This window comes from Silene latifolia, chromosome X (genome assembly GCF_048544455.1).
Source record: "Silene latifolia isolate original U9 population chromosome X, ASM4854445v1, whole genome shotgun sequence".
Classification (NCBI taxonomy): Eukaryota; Viridiplantae; Streptophyta; class Magnoliopsida; order Caryophyllales; family Caryophyllaceae; genus Silene; species Silene latifolia.
In genome coordinates, this window is record NC_133537.1 from 127,437,598 (window position 1) to 127,453,680 (window position 16,083).

Genomic DNA, 16,083 nt, shown 5'->3' on the forward strand with positions numbered 1-16,083 from the left:
TATTCCCATACATTTCGGGTAATATCAATTAAAAACTAAGGCCATACTAAGTAAAATTACATAATTCAAAAATTACATAAAATAAAATTGTGACAATCATAAATAAAATGCAGCATTATAATATGTATGAACATACCCAATTTTATGCTAAATTGCCTTTAAGGAGCCAATATCGTATATTAATCGGTTTTTACGGATTTGCGTGATTTAACCTTTTAAAAAACACAATAATTACATAAAATCATATTTATGTACTAGTTAATTACCCTAATCATCTTAGGACTCAAAATTAGTCTCCACTAACATTATTGACAATAATTAACTTATATTTCTTAATATTGTTCATAACAGGACTTAAAATTACAATATAATACCATAAACTTCAAATAAATCATAAAAATTTCAAATAAATTTGAAATTTGAAATTTAAACTCATGAACATTCTGGAAAAATACCATGACACTCATAATTTTCAAAAACTTAGGTTAAAAATTTCGAAAATTATCGAGGAAAAACAATGTTGCGGTTTATCGGATTTATCAATAATAACCATAAAAATATGAGAAAAATTATTCTTATTAAGTTTTCACTTTTAGATCTGAAATATGTGTTAAAAAGCAATATGTGACGTTTTTCCTTAGTCATGAAGTATGTTTTAGCAATTTCTACTAATTAAAGTCACTATTTATGTGATTTTTCATCAAAAATTCATAAATCATGCATAAAGACTTCATTATAGCCAAATATTTTACACACATCTTGTAAAATTGCATGTGACAACATACTAAATTTCTATTACCAGATTCGAAATATAACTCATATTAACCTATTTTCTCATTTAAATACGATTTTAACTTGAAAAAACCATATTTCGAGCATAACAACTCATATTATTATGAAAATTTACAGGCCATAAGTAGATAATATATGTGAAAACATATCCAAAAATCACCAGAAAAATCGAAGTTTAGCGATTTTTCGTCCAAAATTGACATTTTTATCATAAAAATCACATTTTAATGCCATTATTATATAAAATGAACAATAAAATCCATAAATAAACCCAAAAATCCTAAAAACATTTTAGGACCAGAAAATTTAACATGCAAATAAATTTCGTGATATATCATAATAAACACAAATTTATAAGTTTTATTTGTTAATCGTATAACTCGGAAAAACAATAATTGATTCATGCAAACAACCTAAGGCTCATGATATCGCTTGTTAGAAATTAATTAATCTCATTATTTAACATATTCATATATGTGAGAAATTATTTAGTCATAAAATAATTACAAATCTTATGCATGCAAACATAAATTAAAAGAAAAGAAATCATCAACCCTTACTAAGATAATTTCGTTTTTATGGGCACCAACAAGATCTCCTTCTTGTTAGTTCTTGAGCTTTCCAACAATGGATGAACAAGATTCAAGTTTAGAATCTCTCCCAAAAGCATATACCCAAGGAAACCTCTTAAAGACTAAAAATAATATGATCTAGTATTAGGATTAGTCTTACTTAAAATTTTGACACAAAATATTAATTTGTTGTCCTCTATTTCGGTTAAGAGGAGATGATTATTGTGAGTTTTATATCTCTAAAATGTTTCACAAAATGTAGAGAGAAAATAATTTCTTACACTAGAAATTTTTATAAAAGATGTGAATGAATAATTGAAAAAGAAAAACTCTTCTCTTTTTACCCATAGTGGCCGAAAATCTCTAGCCTTGGGTAGCATGCCCAATGCCTTTTATTTTTGCTCTTTACAAGAGACTAGCATGCAACCCTAGTTATGTTCTTCTCAAAAAGTTTTAGCCTTGCATGCCTACACTCAAGGGTTATGGTTGTGTTTGTAGAATAAAATAATTCAAACAAAACAACCCTAAAACCCTCTAATTTCGGTCACCCATATAATATGGTGGTCCATTTTATTTTTGTCATTTGTCAATTGTGACATATGTGACATGTTACTTAACATGTTACATTATAATGTATTTTTAACATATTAAAAATCATCATATAATTAAATATGTCACATACAAAAATAATTAGTAATTCATAATTACTAGTACCAAAATGGGTCATATAATTATAAACTACAACAACTTGTATTTATAATAAATTATTCATTATATTTTAACTGTTTCGTAAACAATAATATTATCTAAGTAATAAAACAATTCGATTACTTAGACCGTATCTCATTTAATCAAATTACAATAAGACACGTTAACTTTACTCACAAAATCATCCGTCAATTTTAAGCAATTTAATTAACTCGTATCGTCATACGATTAATTAAATAATCAATTAAGAGTATTTCCCTATAGGTATGACCTAAGGGGATCAACTGATCACCACCGTCGCACGACAGTAATGTCAAACTATAGTCAGCCAATCATTACCGATATGTGTGGACCAGTTGACTGTAAAATATTACATCCCACATGTATTCTTAAAATGAGATTTAAACATGTGATCATCATGATCAACAGTTGTGATCGCATTATTGTCGGAGGACACATATTCCAACAGGTCTTCACTAGGCATCCCCCCAAATTGGATTTCTTTCGACTGATTGGATAAATGCGGATTTGACAATGAAATTTCCGGTTAAGTGTTGTGGTGTGGGAGTACCATTAGGTAGGTTCTCCTCGGTGGGTACGGAATGTGATGAAAATTTAGGCATTGTGGGTTGATTTTGTGTTGGATTTTGTGTTGGGTTCTCCTCACCTTCTCTTGCAAAAGGGTTGATGAACTCAATAGTGTTTGGTTGAATATCTACAACCTCGCCAATACCTCTCAAAGTTCTCCTAGCAAGTCTTCTATTGTTTGTCAAAGTCCTTTCAATTTCGCGATCAAAGGGTAACAAGTTACCTTGTGATTTTCTAGACATGCAAAATATCAAACAACTCGAAAATAATTAGAATAAACCTTGAGGAGTTTTACTTCCCCAAGGCAAAGAAAGACACAACTAATAACAATATAAGAAAATCTAAATCAAGTTAACACCGTCCCCGGCAACGGCGCCATTTTTGGTCGGACTCACTTGGAGGTTTAGTTTTCGGTACTTGTCGTTAGGAGCACCTAAACCAAAACACAATTTATAACTCCACAAACAACTCTACAATTAGTAAAGAGGTAAGTAAAGGTCAGATCCCAAGGGACGGGAATTGAGATGAGATTTTCAATTGCAACTAGTGATGTCTAGGGGTGTCACAATTTGGGGTTTGAAGTAGAAGATCACTAAACTAAATAGCAATAAAAATAAACAAGCAAGATGATTAAAACAGATGTAAACAATTGATAAAAGGCACTAGGGTGTCATGGGGTCATAAGGGATTCATGGGAATTGATCATACAAACATATTCTCAAACTATAAGCAAGCAATTATTGTTGTGATGGATCGAGTTGGTTTATATCTTACAATCCAAGGAAAGTTTGGGTCCCGGAGCCGAATCGATTAGATTGTACAACACCTACAAATCGACTTAATCTTCCCTACTCAACTATATGCATGGTCTAATGAGACTCGAGTTGGTTTATGTCTTACAAGTCTCATTGAAAATATAGGTGATGGGTAAAAAATGCAAGGATTCATAGGCTCGCATTTCATCAAACATAACATGTGCATAAGTTGAGATCACAACAAGCAAGCAAATAAACTATGAAAACATATTAATTTAAGCATGAATCATCCCCCATGTTGGTTTTACCTAATTACCCATTAACCCTAGCTAAGGAAACTACTCACTCATTATCATGTTGAACATGCTAGCAAGGTTGTCATTCATACCAACAAAGTGAAACATGATGAATAAATGAAGATAATTAACAATAATTAAAAAGGGATTAAGAGAATTATACCTACTAATGATTCCAATAATAAAGCAAAGAATAATAGAAGTAATTGATGATTGATTGGAAGGTTGTCAATCTCCCAATAATAACCCAAATAATCTTCAATTACCCAAAATGAAAGATGAACAAAACAGAGATTTAAGGAAATGAGATTTGTATTAAAACTTGATTAAATGTTGATTATAAGATTAAAGAGAGATTTGATTGATATAAACTACACTAGAGATTGCTAAAAAGAACATGATAATCTAATTAGCCTAATGGGGTATTTATAGTGGGGATTAGGTACATAAATTAGGGTTTACTAAGGGCTTAAATGACGATTAAGTCCTTGAGGAATCGCCGGTCTCAAGAGAGACTCCGGTCTCCTTTTCGCCGGTCTTGGAAAAATATGCGTATCGTTCATGAAACGTGTAGAAGACGAAATAGCTGTCACGCAATCCGAGCGTCCAGGGCACGGGACGGGCGGATTGCCTTCTTGTTGGACGAGCGGATTGTGGTGGTGGACGGGCGGATTGTGGTGTTTCTAGACGGGCGTCCAGCTGGGGAAGACGCTCAGATTGCCTTTGCTGGACGGGCGGATTGTGGGCAATCCGCTCGGATTGTCTTACAGCTTCTTCCTTTCTTCTTTTCTTCCTTTCTCTTCATAAAATTCTTGAGGATTTACTCGGGGATGCAAGGATCTTTTCTCATCATTGCCTATCCACTATAGTATGTACAAAGGCCTTCTAGTCTTGTCTTCTCTTTGATGCTTGGTCATTGAATTCAATCAATTTAGCTTCATTTTGCCATGAAAATGCAAGGTTTGCACTCCTTTCCTACCAAGGAAACAAAACCTCAAAGAATATGCAAAACAAAGGACTAAAGACAATAAATGACCCAAATATGCACTAAAAAGCATGGGAACAAGGCTAATTCGGGGACTAAATATGCTCTAATTATGGTCACATCACATAGCTAATCCCCTAATGCTAGGATTAGGGGAGTCATGGTAGTATAGCGATGACGCGATAGTTGGTTTAGGAGATTTGATGTGAGAATTGTTTCATTAGCAATTTAATTATAATCGTTTGGTGGAATGCATACAACTGAATTAGTTAATTTGGTTAAGTTCAGACCTAGATCGGATGATTGGAATGAATAGACCTGTTATGAGCAATAGAATACACTAGTGAGGGTGGAAGATAAGCTAGTTGTATTTTATGGCGGATAGCGGACCGGAAGGACCTTTCCTTTACCCTTCTCACATCAGACCGACTGACCTTATCTCTAGCTGATTTGTGTCCATGGTAACCCGATATCCTGGCATCTCTCCCTTTAATTTCTCTCTACCCTTGCTTTTATTAGTTTAGTTTATTCAACTCAAACCCCCCATTTTGTGACTTAGACAGACGGAATAACAAGTAGGTAGTGACCGCCTCCCTGTGGATACGATACCCGACTTATCTCTGCTGCATTAGTAGAGCCAGTTGGTTTTATTTTTGATAGGGTTGCGACAACTGTGTCAAATTTTGGCGCCGTTGCCGGGGAGGCAACTATTTTATTTACTTGTTTCTTTTTGTCTGTCTTTAGCCTTAAGGAATTTATTCCTTGAGGCAGTTCTTATCTTTTTCCTTCAGTGCTAATTTGATAGGTCCTACAGGTCCTACCTCGGCAGGTATAGGTTAAATATCATCAAAGGGAAGGCTTGAGTACCTTTGATCTTCCACCTATGTTCCATCCTATGGCGCAACAGGTGGTGCATTGCGGGAGATGTGGTGCTGCTGGGCACATTGCTGTTATTTGCTTGACAGGGAATGCCGAAGTCTATGCGTTTAGGCAGCGTAGACAAGCTAGTCAATCCTTTGCATATGTTCCGCCACATCCACTTCAACAACGAGGCTATCAAAAGCCTCCATTCGTTTGGCCACCGCAACAACAAGCTCCTCCTCTTGATAAACAGAAAGAAGAGATTGCTGAATGGAAGTCTTTGGTGAAGGCACTTGCACTTCAATTGCAAGAAGATGATAGATTTATGGAAGCTCAAATCAATAAGCTTGAGTTTCAAATAACTCGGTTAGCTGCTGAGATGAACTTTAGGCATGCAGAGAAGGTTTACGCTACCTACACCGAAAGCGGTCTTTCCTATGAAGAACCTGAGTTGTCTATCGACAATAATGGTTTTTATGACTCGGAGTACGAAGATATATCTAAAAACGAAGCATCATACGAAGACTTCTGTACTATACATCAAAAAATACTCGATCGAATTAGTTATAATGTTCGATCGAGTGGATTATATGAGGAAGTGTTCGATCGAGCAGAATTATCCACTCGATCGAACAGCTATTATGAGGAAGACCTTGATTGAGCAGATCTCTTTGTTTGATCGAGTACAATTCAGGAGGAGAGTTCTCGATCGAGTACTATCTTTGCTCGATCGAACATAATGGCCACGGAGAGCATTGCTATGTCATCTGGATTCGTTTCGGATGACGATTGGGACGAAGACAATGGTTATGGTGAATCCCCCATTTGGAAAGCCGAGCTGGACGCTCTAGAGGCTGCAATATACGGGATAGAACCCACAAAGGAGGGGAATGAGAAGGTAGATGAGTCCGGGAATACTCCTAGCACGGTAGAGGTAATACATTCTTTTGTCAATGATTCCGACGTTAGGAGCGACCGACTAGAGGTAATTAAAGATAACTTCATGATTATTGCTATGACTAATAGTAAATTACCTCATATGACTTATGCTTTATATTTTAATACTCCACCCTCTTCCAGTTGGACAAATAAGCTTATAAAGTTTCACCATATTTGTCATCGAAAATTCGTTAGGCTCAGACGTCACTTTTGTTTGCTTTCATATGCTCCTTTTCTATTTTGGTGCTACTTATGCTCTTGTGTAACACATGCACAGGTTTATGATCTCATGCTAAGAGCTTTGAGTTACTTTGATTGTAACCAACTGGAGCAACTGGATGAAGAAAAGGAGGTCGAGCTGGGACCTGTTTGAAACTAACGCTGACCGAGAGGCAACCCAGAGTTTAAGCGTTTTAGTTGATTTTTGAACATTTAATTTTTTGTCATGTGTAATAATTGGTTTTCAAACTATAGACTGTGAATGATCTAGGCTTGGTTTTTGGTCGCCATTTTTTTGCAGGTACCACTTGATCGAGCATTCTTTTTACTCGATTGAGTACTTGAGACCTTGGATCGAGCACTCTTTTTCCTCGTTCGAGCACCCACAGAAATAGACATATCGATCGAGTAACCATTTTTCCTGGATCGAACACTTCTGCAGCCCAATGTACTCGATCGAGTACTATATCTTCTCGATCGAGTGCCATCGAGTAGGCTTGTTTGATTCGCTTCCCGTGACACTGATGGAGCTGTTTTGCGACCTCCCATGTTGTTGGCTGGTTTGGGGAGGTCCCTACTTCGCGTATTTTTGTGAGTTTTCCGCAGCTTCACACTCTCCTTTTTAGTTTGGATTTCCTTTCCCTATTTTTGAGTACAATGAGGGCATTGTACGGTTTAGTTTGGGGAAGTTATGCATCCATATCTGTGTCTGCATTTATGTTTTTATTGCATTTCTGTTATCACGTTTAATTTCTGTATGCATTGTTGTTTATTTTTATAAAATTCAAAAATCTTATAAAAATTTAAAAATTTCGAAAAATTCAAAAAGAATTTCACGTTTATTTTAGCATATAGGTTGAGTCGGAACGGTGTATTTCGATGATGAAATTGCACTATAATTTGTCCTTTTTCTTAAGCCTTGCATAAATTAATATCTTTAGCTTTGTCTTTTGCATATCTACGAGTTAATGTTAAAATTTAGCCGAACATATAGACTTGACCTGATAAAATTGGCAAAATACTTAAAATTTCTAAGTTTTTAGAGCCGTATAACTGGTGTCATTTATGACCAGTTCATGTAGGAATTGAGAGTAGTTACTCCTTGCATAACATGTTCACTAATTTGCACTTTTATGAAATTCGATTGTTTTTTGCTTGCATACATTCGAGTTTGTGGTCGGTGTCACATGCAGGGAGGCGATTGCAATTTTTCCCTTTTTTTCATTTTCACCCATTTAGCTCCATATTAGCCAAACTTAGCCTTTTTGACCCTTAACTACACCCAAATTAAATCTGCCTGTCAAGCTAGTTTAGTGTGTTTTGCGGTACATATTTTGTTGATCAAGTTTGGTTTGTATTATATCATTTTGGAGTTGGTAGAAAAGAAAAGGAAGGAGGATGTTGAAATTGAAAAAAAAAATTGAAAAACGTGAGCAGGCAGGAAAATGGGAAAAGAAGAAAAAAAAAGAAAAAAAATAACAGACCGTGTGAAAAAAACGTTTGTGTTTGTGACGGTCTTACTCCTATGCTTTATTTATACCTTTTGAGGAGTTTTTTGGTTGAGTGAGTTTTATGTGCCAAATGAAGGGCATTTGTGATTGATTTTATAATTGAGTAAGAATTGGATGTTGGTTCATATGGTATCGTTAGGTAGCTAGCTTGACTATTGCCTCACAATCCCATACTTGTTTTGCCTTTTCTTTTCCATTGCCTCACTAAACCATATTTTTGTAAACCCTCGGCTGTGACAGACATTGATTGGTTGGAATATATGTGTGGTGATTAGAATTGTCTATTATATTTAATTGCTTACCCTTTGCTCCATGAGAGAAGAGTGACCCGTGAGAGTCCATTATCAAAGGTCTTACAAGGTCGACGGTTCAGCTTTGTTATAGACATCTTATAACTCGTTTGCATTTGACATTTTTTCTATAAGTATTAGTGCTTGCATTAAATTGGTTTAGGCGGACGATTTGTAGCTAGCTCTAAGTTTTCTTTTCTGTTCCATTAGTTAGTTGCATTTAGTTTGCTTGGGGACAAGCAAAGGTTTGGTTTGGGGAAGTTTGATGCGTGCATTTTATATAGACTTTTTGTACCATATTTGCACGCATCTCTATGCATTTTGTGTAGTGTTTAGCTACAAATGTCCCCCGAATTGTCTACTTTGGTTTCTCTTATATTATTTGCAGGTATGAACCGGAGAGGAGCATAATCAAGCTTAATACATGTCCCTAAGCATGCATTTAGGAGATGAGTTGAGTCGGAGCTTGGAAACTACTAATTGTGATGCGCATAGAAGTAAGGTAGCTAGGCGAGCAAAGGAAGAGCTTCAAGTTACTAGTGCCTACTTTGAAGAGATATATATAGAGTTATACAACTTATTTTAAAGTGAATCTAATGGTAGATGAAATCTTGTCCTCTTAGCTTTCCAACGCCACCGGAAACGCTCTGTTTGCCCAAGTAACGAAGAAATGGCGGCCGTTTGAAATTCAATGCGCAAAGCAGGAATTGTGCGCTGGAAAGTACTCGATCGAGTACTATCTTGTTCGATCGAGTACCTAAACCCCTCGATCGAATGGTGCCTTTTTTTAAAGTGTTCGATCGAGTACCTAAAGTCCTCGATTGAGAGGTTTTTGCTAGGAGTTACTCGATCGAGGAGTTCTAAAGTCCTCGATCGAGTACTTTTCTATGGATGTGGGATTTTTATCTTAATATCGTGTCTTAGGTTTAATAAATATCTTTCCTTTAAATAGGAAAGACGTCATTAGGTTTAGGATCCCCTTTTTCTCTCTCCTTTTGGACCCTCTTTCAGACGATTGTTCTGCTCTCCTTTTCCGGATCTTAATTTGTAATTCTCTCTTTACTCTTTTCCATCTGCGATGTTTATTATTTCTTCATCTTTTGTTCTTATTATGTTTATGCATAGCTAATCCCCTAATGCTAGGATTAGGGGAGCCATGGTAGTATAGCGATGATGCGATAGTTGGTTTAGGAGATTTGATGTGAGAATTGTTTCATTAGCAATATAATTATAATCGTTTGGTTGAATGCATGCAACTCAATTAGTTAATTTGGTTAAGTTCAGACCTAGATCGGAATATTGGAATGAATAGACCTGTTATGAGCAATAGAATACACTAGTGAGGGTGAAAGATAAGCTAGTTGTATTTTATTGCGGATAGCGGACCGGAAGGACCTTTCCTTTACCCTTCTCACATCAGACCGACTGACCTTATCTCTAGCTGATTTGTGTAATACCATGGTAACCCGATATCCTGGCATCTCTCCCTTTAATTTCTCTCTACCCTTGCTTTTATTAGTTTAGTTTATTCAACTCAAACCCCCCGTTTTGTGACTTAGACAGACCGAATAACAAGTAGGTAGTGACCGCCTACCTGTGGATACGATACCCGACTTACCTCTGCTGCATTAGTAGAGTCAATTGGTTTTATTTTTGATAGGGTTGCGACAGCCTTGTCATATATATATATGGGACAGTTCTATTATTTATACATAATATATTTACCAAACCTACATTATTTTTCAATGTGAGACATATAACATGCTAAAAAGTACATATCTTTTATATCAAAAAATTATGGGTTAATACCTAAGTTTCAAGGATGCCTCCTATTTATATTTATAGAATCACCCTACCGTATAATATTCTTTCGATGTGAGATACATAATTTAATTATTTAGATGTAGTATGTTCATCATGCCTATATTATTTTTCAATGTGAAAGATATAACATACCAAGAAGTACATCTCTCTTCTTAAAAAAACCACTATTGTATACATATTATTTTTCTTTGAAGGTAAAAGCACTTAGTCTCGATCATTAGATAGGGATCTCTACATCGTACATATAACGACTCATTAACGTTATATTACTGCATTCAGAAGACAACCATTAGTAAAATCTTTAGTTTTATACTGTGCAAGGAGACTACCATTACTAAAACCCTTAGTTTTGTATTTTTTGATTTTCTTGTTCATGTTCTTAACTCTTTCCCGGGTAGTTCCCAATGATTTCCACTTTATTTTTTATATCATATCGTAGATGATGATAGAAAATCTTAAGAGCTCTTTAAAGCAATATTTATGAGACTCAAAATTTTTTGGGTGAATACATAAGTTCCAAATATGCCTCCTATCTATAATCATAGGATCACATCACCTTATACTAATCTCTCGATGTAGGACAATTCTACTATCTATATGTAGTATATTCATCACACCTACCTTATTTTCCAATGTGGGACAAAACATACTAAAAATTACACAATTTTACATACTAAGAAGTTTTAATATGTGCAAATTATGAAATCTATACTCTAATGATAGCATTTTTTACCACGAAGCTAATTATATTATTTTAGTAATTTTTTTATCGATACTTTTTTGCCAAGTGCAAAATAAAAGTTTGATATAAAAATTGAAAATATCACTTGAATATAAGTTAGGAAATATATATATTGTACTAATTAAAAGATTCTCCACTTTATTTTTTACATCAAAAATTATTATTTATGATACTTTCCTAAATTATTTTTTGATGATGTGGACACTCTCAGATTGCTCAAAAAAAACTCTTATATATATATATATATATATATATATATATATATATATATATATATATATATATATAGAGGCAAGTTCTAATGAGTCCACCTAAAATGGTGAGTCCACTAAGTCCTAATTCTAGCCATTGATCTCTAAAATTGATGGTTGAGATTTTACAATTCTAAGATGAAAACTTTAATGTTTTATAACTGAAACTTTAATTTATTAGTTTAACTTTAATTCTTTACAATTATAAGTTTAACTTTTATGAATGAAATTTTAATGCTAAAAGTTAAAACTTTAATTTTTTTGGCCAATTTCTAATATTAAAATTTGAATTTATTTAATTTTCTGATTTAAAAATGTAACTTTAATGTTTTACGAATGAAACTTTAATGCTAAAAATTGAAACTTTAATTTTTTAAACTAATTTTTAATATTAAACTTAGAATTTATTTATTTTTACATATTTATAAATATAACTTTAATGTTTTACGAATGAAACTTTAATGCTAAAAATTGAAACTTTAATTTTTTTAACTAATTTTTAATATTAAACTTTAAATTTATTTATTTTTACAGATTTATAAATATAACTTTAATGTTTTACGAATGAAACTTTAATGCTAAAAATTGAAACTTTAATTTTTTAGACAATATAAAATATAAAAATTTGAATTTAGTTAATTTTCTTGGTTTATAATTTTTTAAATTGTCATTTTTTGAATATAACTTTAATGTTTTACGACTGAAACTTTAATGCTAAAATGTGTAACTTTAATTTTTTTAGACCATTTTTTAATATAAAAATTTGTTTTTATGAACTAATGTACTTTGGACTAATATTTATTTAATTTAACTAAAATTTCACTTTAGTGTTTTTAGTCCATTTCAATATCAAATTTTGAATTTACGTAATATTGTACAAATTTGTACTTTCTCTAATTTACAATTGTAACTTTAATGGTCTGGGAGTGAAACTTTAATGGTTTTGAGTGAAACTTTAGTTTGAATTTACGTAACAATATAAAAATTGTATTTTCTGTCAATTACGATTGCAACTTTAATGGTCTAGGAGTGAAACTTTAACGGTATGCAAGTGAAACTTTGATAATCGAGAGTGAAACTTTAATGGTCGAGTGATTATGTAATTTAAATAGTTGAAGAAATAAGTCGTCAACACCGTAACCACCACCACCAACACCCGCGCTTGACCCAGCACCATACACGACTTCACGCCACCGCCATAAATTGAGAACAAAGAAAAAAAAAAAAAAAAAAAAAAACTGAAAACAAAAACGAGTACCACGCACCACCAGTCCCACACCACGAACACCCACAACCACCCCACAGCCTCCACGCCACCGCCGCAAATAGAGAAAAAACTGAAAAAAAAAACGAGTACCAAACACCACACCACGAACACCCACAATCACCACCACGCACCACCCGCCCCACCAAAGACACCCTCCCCCGCGGCCATATCTGAAAAGGAAAAAAAAAACAACCCACGAAACCCGCGGCTAGATCTAAAAAGGAAAAAAAAATAAGCCACAACAACAACCAACAACAACCACTTTCTCAGATTTGAAAAGGAAAAAAAAAAAAAAAAAAAAAAAAAAAAGGAAAATGAACGTGGTGGCGTGGTGGCGTGGGAGAAGGGGGAGAAACTGCAGCGTGATGTCGGGCGGCGTGATGTCGGGCGGCGTGATGTCGGGTGGTGCGAGGGAGGTAGCAGAGGAGAGGAAGGAGGCGGTGTGGCAAGGGTGGCGTGAAAGGGGCGGCCGAAAAGAGAGGAGATGAGGGAGTTAGAGAGAGAGAGGAGGGAGGTAGAGAGAGGAGGGAAAGTGACTGAATGAATAGGTGAGGAAGAGTGAATTAGGTTTTTTGTATTATTTATATCGAGATCTTTTTTTTCCTGAAATCTTAGCCCTTCATTTTTTTTGATCCAAAGGTTTATAATGGGACTCATGGACTCATCTACTCTAAGGGGACTCATTTGAACCTAATTCTATATATATATATATATATATATATATATATATATATATATATATATATATATATATATATATATATAGATTGCACTTCTATTAGTGTATTTATGAGCTAAATCTGTGTTCTAGGTGATTTTGCTCGTATTCATTGCATTTTGTAGGAAATGAAGCACTCGGTAGCTTTTTTCCGTCAAATTAGCATTTACCTAAGTTCACGAGGCTAATGAGAGCAAGTCTTGATCATGCAAAGGAGTTTCGGGAAGCATATGGGCATTTTGAGAAGAAATTGGAAAACCTGAGCAAGAGGAAACCAATCTTATTTGGTGGATATGTAAAGAAATGAAATCCAAGTAAAAGTCCAAGCCATAAGCATGCATTGGATGCGAAAGGATGCCTAAGATGCCTTAGACGGGCTCTTAAACACGCTTGCATTGGGTTCCACATTGTCATTAAGCATGAAGTTAAGACGGAATTAAGACAAACGAATAAAAAGCCACGACACCGATCGGGGTGGAGTGGCCCCGATCGGGGTTCCCTTGTTTCACCTTATTTCCGTTACTCCCTTGGTCCTGATCCGGGACCTCGAATACACTTCTTACACACCTTCTACACTACTTTTATACTCTTATTTTAGTTCTTAGTTTAGCTTAGATTAGATTAGATTTCCCTTAGGCATTTCTTTATTGTAATTTCCTTTAAACATTTCAAGTTCATTTGCAATGTCCATTTCAAGTATTTGCTTTTCTATATTCAAGTTCTATTTCCATTACAAAGGTATCTCATTTCTAGTACTACTTTGTTCTGCCCTTGTCATTTCCATTTACTAATTATGATCACTTTATTATTTGTCATTAGTTTAATTTATATTATGCAAGAGTAGTTAATTTGTCTAGGGAATAAGGGAAACCATGCATAAGTAGTTCTTGCAATTGTTGAACTAGGATGCTATAATATCGTTTCATTGTTTCTTTCACATGTTTGCATTGTATTGTTAGCTTTGATAAATGATCACTATCTTAGATTAAATTTGTTAATTCACTTTTATAAGTCGAGAGGCACGAAATTGAATTAGACTAAACATGTGTTAGTAGGACGACCTAGACATAATGAGAGCGAGTTCTCTAGGACCCGACCTATGGTTGACAATAAGGCCGAGAGGTGGTTGTCTTTAAGCCTAAACAATTAACAATTTTATCAACTCCTATGTTTAACTTGAGCATTTACATAATTTGCATGTGTGACCCGACCTCCCTAGACTCTTCCTTTATTATTATTGTTTCATAAACCCAACCAAACCAATCGTTAACCGACCTTGATAGAATTAACCCCATAACAACTTATATAGCAACTCTCGTCTCCTTGTGTTCGACCCCTATTACTACATTCATTTGTGTCTAGGGTATTTATCTTTGATTAGGTTGCGACAATCCTATCAATAATACCAGGGATATCATCTTCTGGAGCTTTAGGTATAACTTCTTTCCATTCATAAAAAAGATCTTTGAATAATGGAGGTAATATGTCCTCAGTTGTACCATAAAACTGCCACCATTCTATAAGACATGTTGGCGAAGTTTGGTTATAAACCTCTTGACCAATTTTCATCCGCCACATATGGCTTCTTTTATCATTCTCATAGATAAAAGCTTTATCAAAACCTTGGATATAATCCTAGTAATTGTATTCAATACGATTTCCTTTGATTATCAAAGTTTTTGTTTTAAGAGGGGTAACACCCTATTCTTCAATAGGTATAATCTTTTTGATATAAATCTTTGAGAAATTATAAATTTCTGTACGGTTACCAGTAAAATGATTGATGTTACAACCATTTGACGAGAGTATATTCTCATAAAGAATCTATTTTTGTAAGATTCCATAGTATATTGAATATTGATCTAAATTCTTCACGTTCATCTCTTACTGTAATATCATTACTAGAAGATTTGCTATAAGCCTTTTGTTACCATGTTGAACCATGATAGTACTTGGTCCAACTTCAGATTTATTTTCTGTTTTAAATTGGAAATTACTGCTTCTCTCCCTATAAAAGGGATAAGAACCTCGCCCGTCACGCTGCATTCCCGAAATACAATCATTTAAACATATAAATACTCCCTTTTTAAAAAGTCCAGGAGATGATTTTCAATACCTTTTTTATAAAAGATTTCAAAATTAAAAGGGGCCAAATGGGCTTGCCAGCTAGCAAACATTTGTTTCGAAACATCATTGTCTAAAATCTTTTTGAAACATGAATTTTGCAGAACTGCAATCTGTTCTAATTGTAAATTTTTGGTTATATAAATCATTTTGAAATTTTAAAACGCATCTAACTATTGCAAGAACCTCTTTTGCAACAGTAGCATAATTAGATTGTGCTAAATCCCATTTTCCATAATAGAATCTGGCTAAATATTCCTTTTTATCCATAAGATTAATCTGTTTAAGAATTTCTCCATAACCAATGTCTGAAGCATCAGTCCTATTTGCAATGACCACCCAAATACCTTTCGGAGTCGAAAAAAACATATTGTTGACCTTCTTTATGAAGAATATTTTAAAGAAGAAAATGTTCCTACCAAGGCAAGACCTTGTCAAATGAATTCTGAATATTTGACTTTTTGTAAAAAAGAAATAAATTCTCTTATAGAGAAAAAACTTATAGGACCATCCAAATCACCATGATCTTGTACAGTTTTTTATGTTAATAAAAATGCTGAGAAGGAACGAGGAGTTCCTAGATTGGTTATTAATTATAAACCTTTAAACAACGTTTTGAAATGGATTAGGTATCCTATACC